We start from the raw sequence: 9,440 nt of genomic DNA on the forward strand, positions 1-9,440 counted from the left end.
TAAACACATATCCATCTTATAGGGAGGAAAACAGTGAAAAAGAGGGTAAACACATTGTCCGCACACAGTTTATAGGTGACGAATCACTGCTCTGATTCGTCTGCTTAGGGACTTTGAGCAAAGTCTTGCCCAGCTCAGGTTCCAGCTCCTCCAATAGGGGGCTCTGTTGACATCCCTTTTACTTAATTAGTACTAATAATTGATATTTAACCACAAAATCCTTTTCATTACTAAGTTGTCTTGTGTTCATGTCTTTCCCCCACAGGTAAATCAGATATATTTCTCAGAGCAAGGAGAGTGTCCTTTATTATCTTGTATTCCTCTCTGCACTAGGACAGAAATACCTACACAGGAAGTGCTCAATCCACATGGAATAAATGAATTAACACATTGATGGAGCTTTCTTAAGCCTGTCCCTTTGGGCTCTGATTATATTTAGAAGGTGCAGTATGGTTACTCCTTAGGGCATCAACTCAACTGCTAAAAAGTAATTTAAGCTGTTTGATATTGAGTAGGTTCCCCCAAGTCCCTTTAACTAAATAGAGATGTCATATATGAAAAAGAAGGTGATAACACACGTGAAGCCTCTAGTGTCTTAAATAAAATATATTACCTGCCCCGTGCTTTTCTTCATCTGCTATACTCAGAACACTTTCCTTTCTTTTAGCAGCATGAAGCTCTCAAGAGGGAAAAAGGAGCATATGATTTGTAGGGGCCTCTCTTTTCTGGGATGCATTTCTTTTACATGGAAGTTAAAAGCTGAGATTTCCAGAATATCTGGACGCACTAGCAAGCACATCTGTTTACTAGGACGTTCTATTTAAGGGGAGATTAATTATTGGCAGGTGAGGGTTAAGGGGGAGGCTTTAAACTGGCAGGAAGTCTATTCAGAGGACATGTTATATTATAGAAAGGTGATTTTGGTGTTAAGCCTTATTAGTGATCTGAGCTTGAAGATAAATCCACAGGTGCACACTTCTAAATTAACTTATCAATAAAAGCACACTCAGCGTGCAATTAATCATTTCTCACCAGGACTCTGGGATATTTCACAAGGGTCTAACTTTCCGTTTTATTATTTTAAATTAAGGTAGCAGGCGTTGCCTCTGACTTACACCGCCATACTACAAAATTAGACAATATACAAAACTCTCTGTAATTTAGATTTCCATGTTGTTTATTAGGAATGCTGTGTCATGGCTCAGGAAGATGGGACGATGCTCACATTGGTATATTTTGGGCCTCTTTCATCAAGGGAGCGGGTTCTGAAGGATTTTCCTGAGTTCTTGAGACAAATCTGTCCCAGGCCTTTTCTGTATTCTATGGCGTGGACAAGTTGCGTGTAGTTTAGTAGCCCTCTTTGCCGATGGGAAAAACCGTAACACAAAGTAATAAACGGCTGGTTCGGGGTTTCAGTTAATAGTGGCAACATAACTCATCTCTAGCAACAGCAATTTGTAGCTGAACTGAAGATATGGGCAATTCCAACAAATGATGGAAGCGAGACTGAATAGAATGCAACAAAAGCAAAAATACACAAAGGTAAATGGAAATCGCCATCCATTGAGCAGAAAATTCAATAACTACAGCTTTATAACATGCTCGGGTGTGTGATAAAACAAGTCCCCTTGTTGCTATGGCACTCTTCCCTTGCAAAGGCGTCTAGGCTTGCTCCTGGGTTTATTATCCAGATGAAACTTAACCAGAGCCATCTGGGTTCCTCTGGTTCCCAACCTGCTCCCTTGCAGCCACCTAACCTTGTGTGAGGATTTCATTAGTATTATATGAATGGGCATAGATTAATTTTGGGAGAGTCTACCTTTTATCATGAAGATTTTTTACCCAGAAACATGATGTGACTGTACATTTATTTACCATTGCACTTTAATATCAACGTCACCCACTACTGTTAAACAGTGACATGTCCAAGTCCAGTGATGGCGAACCTTTTGAGCTCGGCGTGTCAGCATTTTGAAAAACCCTAACTTAACTCTGGTGCCGTGTCACATATAGAAATTTTTTTTATATTTGGAACCATAGTAAAACAAAGACTTATATTTTTGATATTTATTTTATACATTTAAATGCCATTTAACAAAGAAAAATCAAACAAAAAAAATGAGTTTGCGTGTCACCTCTGATAGGTTCGCCATCACTGTCCAAGTCCCTTAGATTCACATTTTAGAAAAATGTAGAAATATTTTTCTACTGATTTGTAGCTGTATAGTTTTTAAAACCAGAATGGAAAAGGATTTACCTTTAAAGGTAAAGTGGAGAGCCACATTTTTGCTTTAATTAACAAAGTTTGAATGCATGATTGAACATGGATCACGAATTTTGAGGGCAAATGGAGCTAGTTTAGATGCTACAGCTGAAGACGAGTTCAAGCAACAAACTGCTATGCTTCATTTTGAAAGGTTTATAGACACGTTTGCTAGGGAGAGGGAGGGATCTTCCGAAATCCTGCCTTGCCCTTCATCCTAGCGGAGTTCCGTTCCTTTCCTCTCCCGGGCCTGGGGCAGGTGCAGACCAGATGATCAGGATCAGAGAGAACATTCTTTGATCTAACCCTAGATCCTGAAAACTGAAACTGAATGACTGGTGTCCAAGGACCTAGTTGCTCAGTGGCATTCAGGCTCTGTTAGGTGACTTCTCAGCCAGCTGCCCTGGTGGGGAAAAGCCACGGGTTGAAGGCATGGTGGATGGTGGATGCCGAGTTTGGGAACTGACCAGCTCAAGCTGATTGCTTTCAGCTTTCTGTTACATTTGGTTTGGACATGAGGAACGGCAAATGTCCAAGCCCCTTTGTTTTGTCTAAATGGTATCTTGCTTTACCAATTACTTCTGGAAGCTTGACCTGACTCTCTACAATGTTTTGCCAAGTTATTATTTCTTTCTAAATAGTGGGCCAGGAGGAAGGAAGAAGAGCACATGACCTTTGGCGAATTCCACTCCCCGCTGGGGTCCACCGCTCAGTCCTTTGTTTCCCCAGCACTGCGGCCCAGCGCCTGCTCTTTATTATCCTCTCATGCAGGACCCAGGACTCTGCTCCTCCCAGCAAAGTGTATTCAACTGTCACCATTGTCCCTACAGATCCATTAACTCGGTTGCTCCAAATCCCTAAATGCCCAAAGCAGCTCTCTCCCTCTCTCTCTCTCTCTCTCTCTCTCTCTCTCTCTCTCTCTCTCTCTCTCCTATCCCCCTGTCTTTGGTGGCAGAAGATACGGCTAAAGACACACCATAAATAGATAGAATTAATGACTGACATACTAAGTTGAACACAGTCATGCATCCTAGATCCGTATCTCTATATGCACCCACCAGCCTTCTTTCTCGTCCATGTATTGCACGTGCAGCTGAGCCAGGTGCTTAATGCATTTTCTGCATAACATCCCCAAGGAAAGTATTCTTATCTCCACTTTACAGACTTTCCGACCTGAGCGGTGAAGTCATTGGTCCACAGCCACACAGCTAGTGAGAGGTGGTGCCTGGATTAGAACACCAGTCTGTCTCAACCCAAAGACTGTACCTTCCTGCTTCCAAATCATATTTGAAATTTTATAACATAGAAGGGCAGCTGATAGGTGTAATTTCTACCATAGTTATAGAAAACTGAAGTAGATAAGGATTTTTCATATGATACACACGCTTAATTTGGGGCAATAATATCATATTCTGCTTAAGAGGCATTTTTCCTAAGCTACCCCATTTACAACCATTCAGGTTTCATCATCCCCGCCCCTCCCCCCCCTTTCCTCTTGTAGGCAGAACTAGAGGGGAAAGTGCCTGGGATGTTTGAATGTCCCTGTGAGCTTGTCAACCTACAGATCCATTAACTCGATTACTCCAAATCCCTAAATGCCCAAAGCAGTCTCTCTCTCTCTCTCTCTCTCTCTCTCTCTCTCTCTTTCTCACTCTCTCTTTCCTATCTCCCTGTCTTTGGTGGCAGAAGATATGGCTAAAGACACACCATAAATAGATTGAATTGAATTAATGACTGACATACTAAGTTTTCTGTGGGGCGGGCTGAAAGTGGACCAGGCCAGTCCATGTTTTAGGAGACTTCCCCCTATCTAAGGAGTCAAGGAATAAAAAGGCCAAGTAGAAAGCAGGATTAAAAACAGGGTGATTTTCCTAAGTGCAAATCATAGGTAACTAATGCTCATCTTCAAGCTAAGGAAAATATCACCAGGAGATGTAGTAGTCAGGGGAGGCTTCTTGGAGGAGGTGGAATTTAAGCTGAAACTTTGCAGGACGTAGACGCAGATGTGATGAGGACGTTCTACACACAGTCTTGTAACACAGAACTAGGAGAAACCACGTACATGATGATAAATTCTCATTTGGCAGACAACCAGATAGAAAACTGGAATGGTTAAGGATTAGAGAAGAGAACAGGAACGGGGGACATTGATCTGGCCACTTTAGCTGCAGGCAAAGGGTAGATTGCTGTTGCTATAGGAATTTGGTGGGAGATAGGGTCAGAAAGTTGGGGCCAAATAACAGAGGGCCAGCCCCTCAGACTGAGAAATTCAAACCGAGGGTGCATGTGGGACTTCCCAGCTGGGAAAAGCTTTGACGGAAGAAGTGTTTGTGGAAGTTCAGTCTGCCATGGTGGACAGAAGAGGCAGCGGACCAGTTAGGAGGTTGTTGTAATGAGCCACATGTGATACGCTCATCACACAGGAGTGGTAGCTGTGGGCCAGATGTGGAGGCATTTGAAAGGAAGGACTTGCAGAATCTGATGACAGATTAGCTATGGGGTGAGAAGAAAAAAAAAATAGCTACCAGGCTAATTCTTCTTCTTCCCAGCATATTGAGATAGAATTGAAAATATTTTAAATAGGAAACATATTTAGGACAAACTTTTTCCAAAAAAATCTTTCAAATACCAATCCCCCTCCCCTCTCCACCATGGATCTAACCTAAAGTAGGTAAATTTACCATATGACCAAAATCTTAATTTTATATATGAGCCTCTTTTTCTTCAAAGTCAATAATTATGATTTTTAAAAAAGAATCTATTTAGAAACACCTTCTTCTTAAAAATTTTAACCCCTTTAAATTTGCTTGATGCTCTCCATCCAAAAATACTGCACAGGGCAAAAAAGACCAGATGTCTTGATCTGACCCATTGGTTGGCCCCATCCACAGGGTGGTGGTTGGGGAAAGCTCAATACTCGGTATCAGAAATCCACTTCATGGATCTTTAAAAAAATAAAACCATTTAAAATCTAACACACAAAAGAACCAAGCTCCTACCCATCCCCATATGGATATACAGATATACTTAAGAAAAGTAATGCCAAGTGTCACATTTGCCATTTGTCTCTATTATTACAATGACAATGACCACAACAATGTCCCTGATGTCACATAATTTTCCTTGGGAAAAAACAGAGTAGGACCCTTTTAGTTCTTTGATGAAGGTCCCTACTCATAATTTACCTTGAGTTCAGTGACTACCTGAATTGATGTACCCTAGTTTTCCATCCCACCGTCAACATGGATTTTGTAAATGACTGAATCCAGCTTTCAGGCCGCGTTCCACCTTGAGGATGCGTCCCCTTATGGCATGCCAGGATAGCGGGACGCATCAATAGTGCAAACTGAGATCTGCACCCCAGTTGTTCTTCACTCCCTGAGCCAGAGACCCCTGGTGCTCAAACACTTTTACAGCTGTTGGAACACTGATGGGAAATTCATGTGTGCTACCAGCCCAAGCGCTGTCACAAAGAATCCCAATGTCAAACTGAGGTATGCAGAAGTCACCATAAATATGTCTCTGCATGTGTACCATCTGGAACAGTCGATTCAGAATGTGACAAGAGACTGGGCTTGCCCTGTGGGCACTGTCTTTCAAGCAGACCCTTTTAAGTTTTGCTCAGTGACTTCATATTAGGGGGACTCACACACAATGAGGTCTTCTCAAGGTGTGAATTGATTATTCCTCAACACTTCCTTTCTTGTTTCCATCTTTAAAAAAAAACATTTTTATTGACTTTTTTTGTTTTAGAGAGAGGAAGAGAAAGGGGGAAAGGGGGAGAGAGAGAGAGAAACATTGATGAGAAAGAACTTTGATTGGCTGCCTCCTGCATGCCCCTTGCGGGAGATGAGCCCACAACCCAGGCATGTGCCCTAAGTGAGAATCAAACCGGAGACCTCTTGGTGTATGGGCCGATGCTCAACCACTGAGCCACACCGGCTGGGCTCTTGTTTCCATCTTGCCTAGTCCTGTGCACAACTGACTTGGTGGCAGTGGTGGTGGGGTCGGGGTGGGAAGGTTGGTGATTGCCCCATATTGTCAGACTCCCTGGGCAGGTGGCCTGGTGGTCAGTCTGCGACAGTAGCAACATATGCTGTGGGGCTCCTGTGGCCAAACAGCGACTTGCCTTTGTAAGATGCCATCACAAGGCACCTCACGGAGAAGCGCAGCTGTGAGGAGGAACTTTTTCTCCTGAAATATTTCTGCGATAGTGAAGAATGGCATCTCTAGTCAGCACCGGACCTGCCACATGCAGTGTGTAGTCCGAACCCTGAGGCAGCACGGGCCAGTTTCCCAAACCCCAGTTCCACTGTAAAGCCAAAATGGAATGACTGGAATTCCAAAAGACTCCAGCTTCCGAACTGAACTTAGTCCTATTTTGGTTATGAAATATTGGGAATCGGATAATGCTCAGTCATAAGAACCGCCTGGCTACTTGTGAGGCTATTTTCTCATTGAACTGCACAGACCATATCCGGAGCACATTCTGAATCATGAGTAAACACTACACTAAAATAGTGTCGGAATCATAACTTTTTAAGAAGGGAATTCAACACATCGACTATCTGGTTGTAAAAAGTGTACATAATGCAACTTGAAACATAACTTTATGGGCATCTTTATTCAGATGAATATAAAAATCACAAAGCACGAGCCATAAATCCTGTTATGCAACCTATTCAGCAGCTCCTATTTCAGAAGAGCTCGCATCCAGTATTATTCATTGAGCCTCTTCACCTGTGGCGGGTGAGAATGGTGTTGGGTTTCTCCACCCAACGTGAGAGTCCGCTGGGAGCCAGACTCCTGAGCACGGCCGGTACATGAATATTGATGAGGGAGGCAAGTCTGTGAGGGCGCAAAAGGAGCCCCTCACCGACTCCCCTAGCTTGATCAAACATTTCAACACTGAAAATTTAGTTTTTGATCCCTGTAAAAACAGGGCATCCATTTGGAAGGCCTTCTCTATACCACAGACTAAGCATAGTATGGAAATCCCACTGTTGTTTTCAGTTCGACTTAATTTTGGTGGGTGCTTTGGGCAGAGTGGTTACGTTACATATTAGGTTGAAAACTCATTATCTGTTGCTCAAGCATCGGGGTGACCATTCATTTCCAATGATTAATTTATAATGAAGACCTTTTTTTTTAACAAAGAAAACACGCTTGTTTACAACTTAGCCAGAAAAAAATCTATTTACATTTAATTAACACTTCAGATAGCCCGTTTAAAACCCATAAATGTAGTGGCTTTAATGATCCATTACAGAGATGCTGCAGCAGTTTTCAATGACTTGTAAAACTTTCACAAACAGATCTGCAAATGAATTACCGCCCACTGCTCCCTGCAGCTGCTGAGGGTTAAGTTAAAGAGCATGTTCCCACTTCCTCCTTTTCTGTTTCTCCTCTGGCTCTGAGCATTTTTGTTTTAAAGCTCTCCTATCAGCTGCTCGGAGGGCTGCGGCTGCTCTGAAGGAGTTTTCCAACTTCAGAGCCCCATCCTCAAGATGGTCTAAAAACACCGCGGCCCGTCGTAAATCAGACACAATCAACATTGCAAAAATCAGTTAAGAAAGCATTTCATCTCTACCAGCCGCTCAGTAATAGACCCTGACAAGACTCTTTATAAATGGAGCGGTAAAATGCAACAGTTTGGAAGTGAATTTTCATTTTGGAAGCTAACACGGAGGCTTTCTTGGCCTCATCCATCCTGGGGGAGCGATGTCTAGCTCCCGCTTTGAGTCTGCAACGAGGATGTTAAAGGGCACACACACGGCTCCACAAGGCATTTCCTTCGCTACACCTCCGAGAGCAAGGCAGCAGGAGTGCTGGTTCTGCAAAGACAGCCAAGCCCAAGCGACGCTCCCTGTTATCTGTCAGCCGCACAATAGCAGCATTGAGAAGATAGTAACAACTGGCTTTGACAAGTGCGCTGTGCTAGCATTCCATTCAAACGAGAAAGAGAGAGAGAGAGAGAGAGAGAGAGAGAGAGAGAGAGAGAGAGAGAGGCATTCTTTGACTTTACCTGGGGGGACAAACCCTGCTTTTCCTGGGGCTGCAGAAAAGGAATCCCTCCTCCTGCTCCACAAGCAAAGTCGTTCTGATGCCTGCAACTCTCCCTTGCAGGAGACCACACAGCTCCAGCAAGGCAGCCTTCCTGCTCCTAATCCCCACTCGAACGTGATGACACACACTAACCCCAACCATCTGGTGAAACACGTCCTCGAGCACTCAGCACAGTGGTGTGTCAAGACGGGCTGCCCAATCCAATTGCTGGGGCCGGTGCCTCTCACCGACGGAGGCTGAGGGCAGGGCTGAAAGTGGAGGTCGGAGAACTCCCGGTCCAGTAACCTGAGCTTGGCTCAGAGAAAGGGCGGCTATAAAAAGAGAAGTGGGAGGTGCTAGCGGGAAGGTGGAGGGAATGGATTCTCCCGGTGGCCAGTTGCGCGTTACTTTTCACAACTCCCTGCGCTCCCCGGGGACGCTGGGGACCCTCCGTGGGACGCATAGAACCCCCCCAAAATCTTTTCCTGCCGACCTAGGGAGGGCAATCCTCTCTCCCTCGCCCCCGAAATTAAAGATTCCTCTTGACATCCTGGTAAAGCGTTCATGTAGGAGCGGTTTGCACGGAAATGTGTCATCTACATTTTGAAATCTAAACTCCTACCTTCCTTTGATTAAATCGTGGCTGCCTCCAGCATTCCTTGGGAGGAAGGGGGGTTGGGGGCGCAGCCTGGAGCAGAAACTTCTCTGTTCCCACACACGGCTTCACTGTTTGCCACAGGCTCAACTTCAGAAACAGTCAGTGGAATTCCTTTTCGTTTCTACGCGTGGAAAATAGCACGCGCGCCCATAGGTAGTGGTGGCTTGAGCTACAACCCTTGCTGCGTCCACAGGCATCGCTTTGTAAAAGCACCCGGTACCGGAGAGCTGCTCTCTGTCATTGATTATTTTTATGGGCTTCTAGTTAATTGCACTTATAACGTCCATATCGCTCAAACAGCTCATTAACAATTTTGCTTTGAAATGTTTGCCATTTTGGGTCATTTCAATACCTCCTTCTTAGGTGCATTTCTTCCTTTCTTCTTTTCTCTAAACTGTTTTATAGAACTAATTACTTTGATAGCAGCCTGAACTAGAAAATGGCTATACTTGTTGCACCACTTTTAGGAGATAT

The 9,440-nt window shown here is 44.0% G+C and overlaps 1 protein-coding gene across 1 annotated transcript in view; it reads right to left on the reverse strand.

The window, feature by feature from the left end:
* SULF1 (sulfatase 1) overlaps positions 1–8,607 on the reverse strand; it is a 158,235-nt gene extending 149,628 nt beyond the window's left edge. The window contains exon 1 of the mRNA XM_006090596.3: positions 8,289–8,607. The gene's annotated coding sequence lies outside the window, so the exon portion shown is untranslated. The remainder of the gene's footprint in view (positions 1–8,288) is intronic.
* Positions 8,608–9,440: the final 833 nt, after the last annotated feature.

This window comes from Myotis lucifugus, unplaced genomic scaffold (genome assembly GCF_000147115.1).
Source record: "Myotis lucifugus unplaced genomic scaffold, Myoluc2.0 scaffold_77, whole genome shotgun sequence".
NCBI classification, from domain to species: domain Eukaryota; kingdom Metazoa; phylum Chordata; class Mammalia; order Chiroptera; family Vespertilionidae; genus Myotis; species Myotis lucifugus.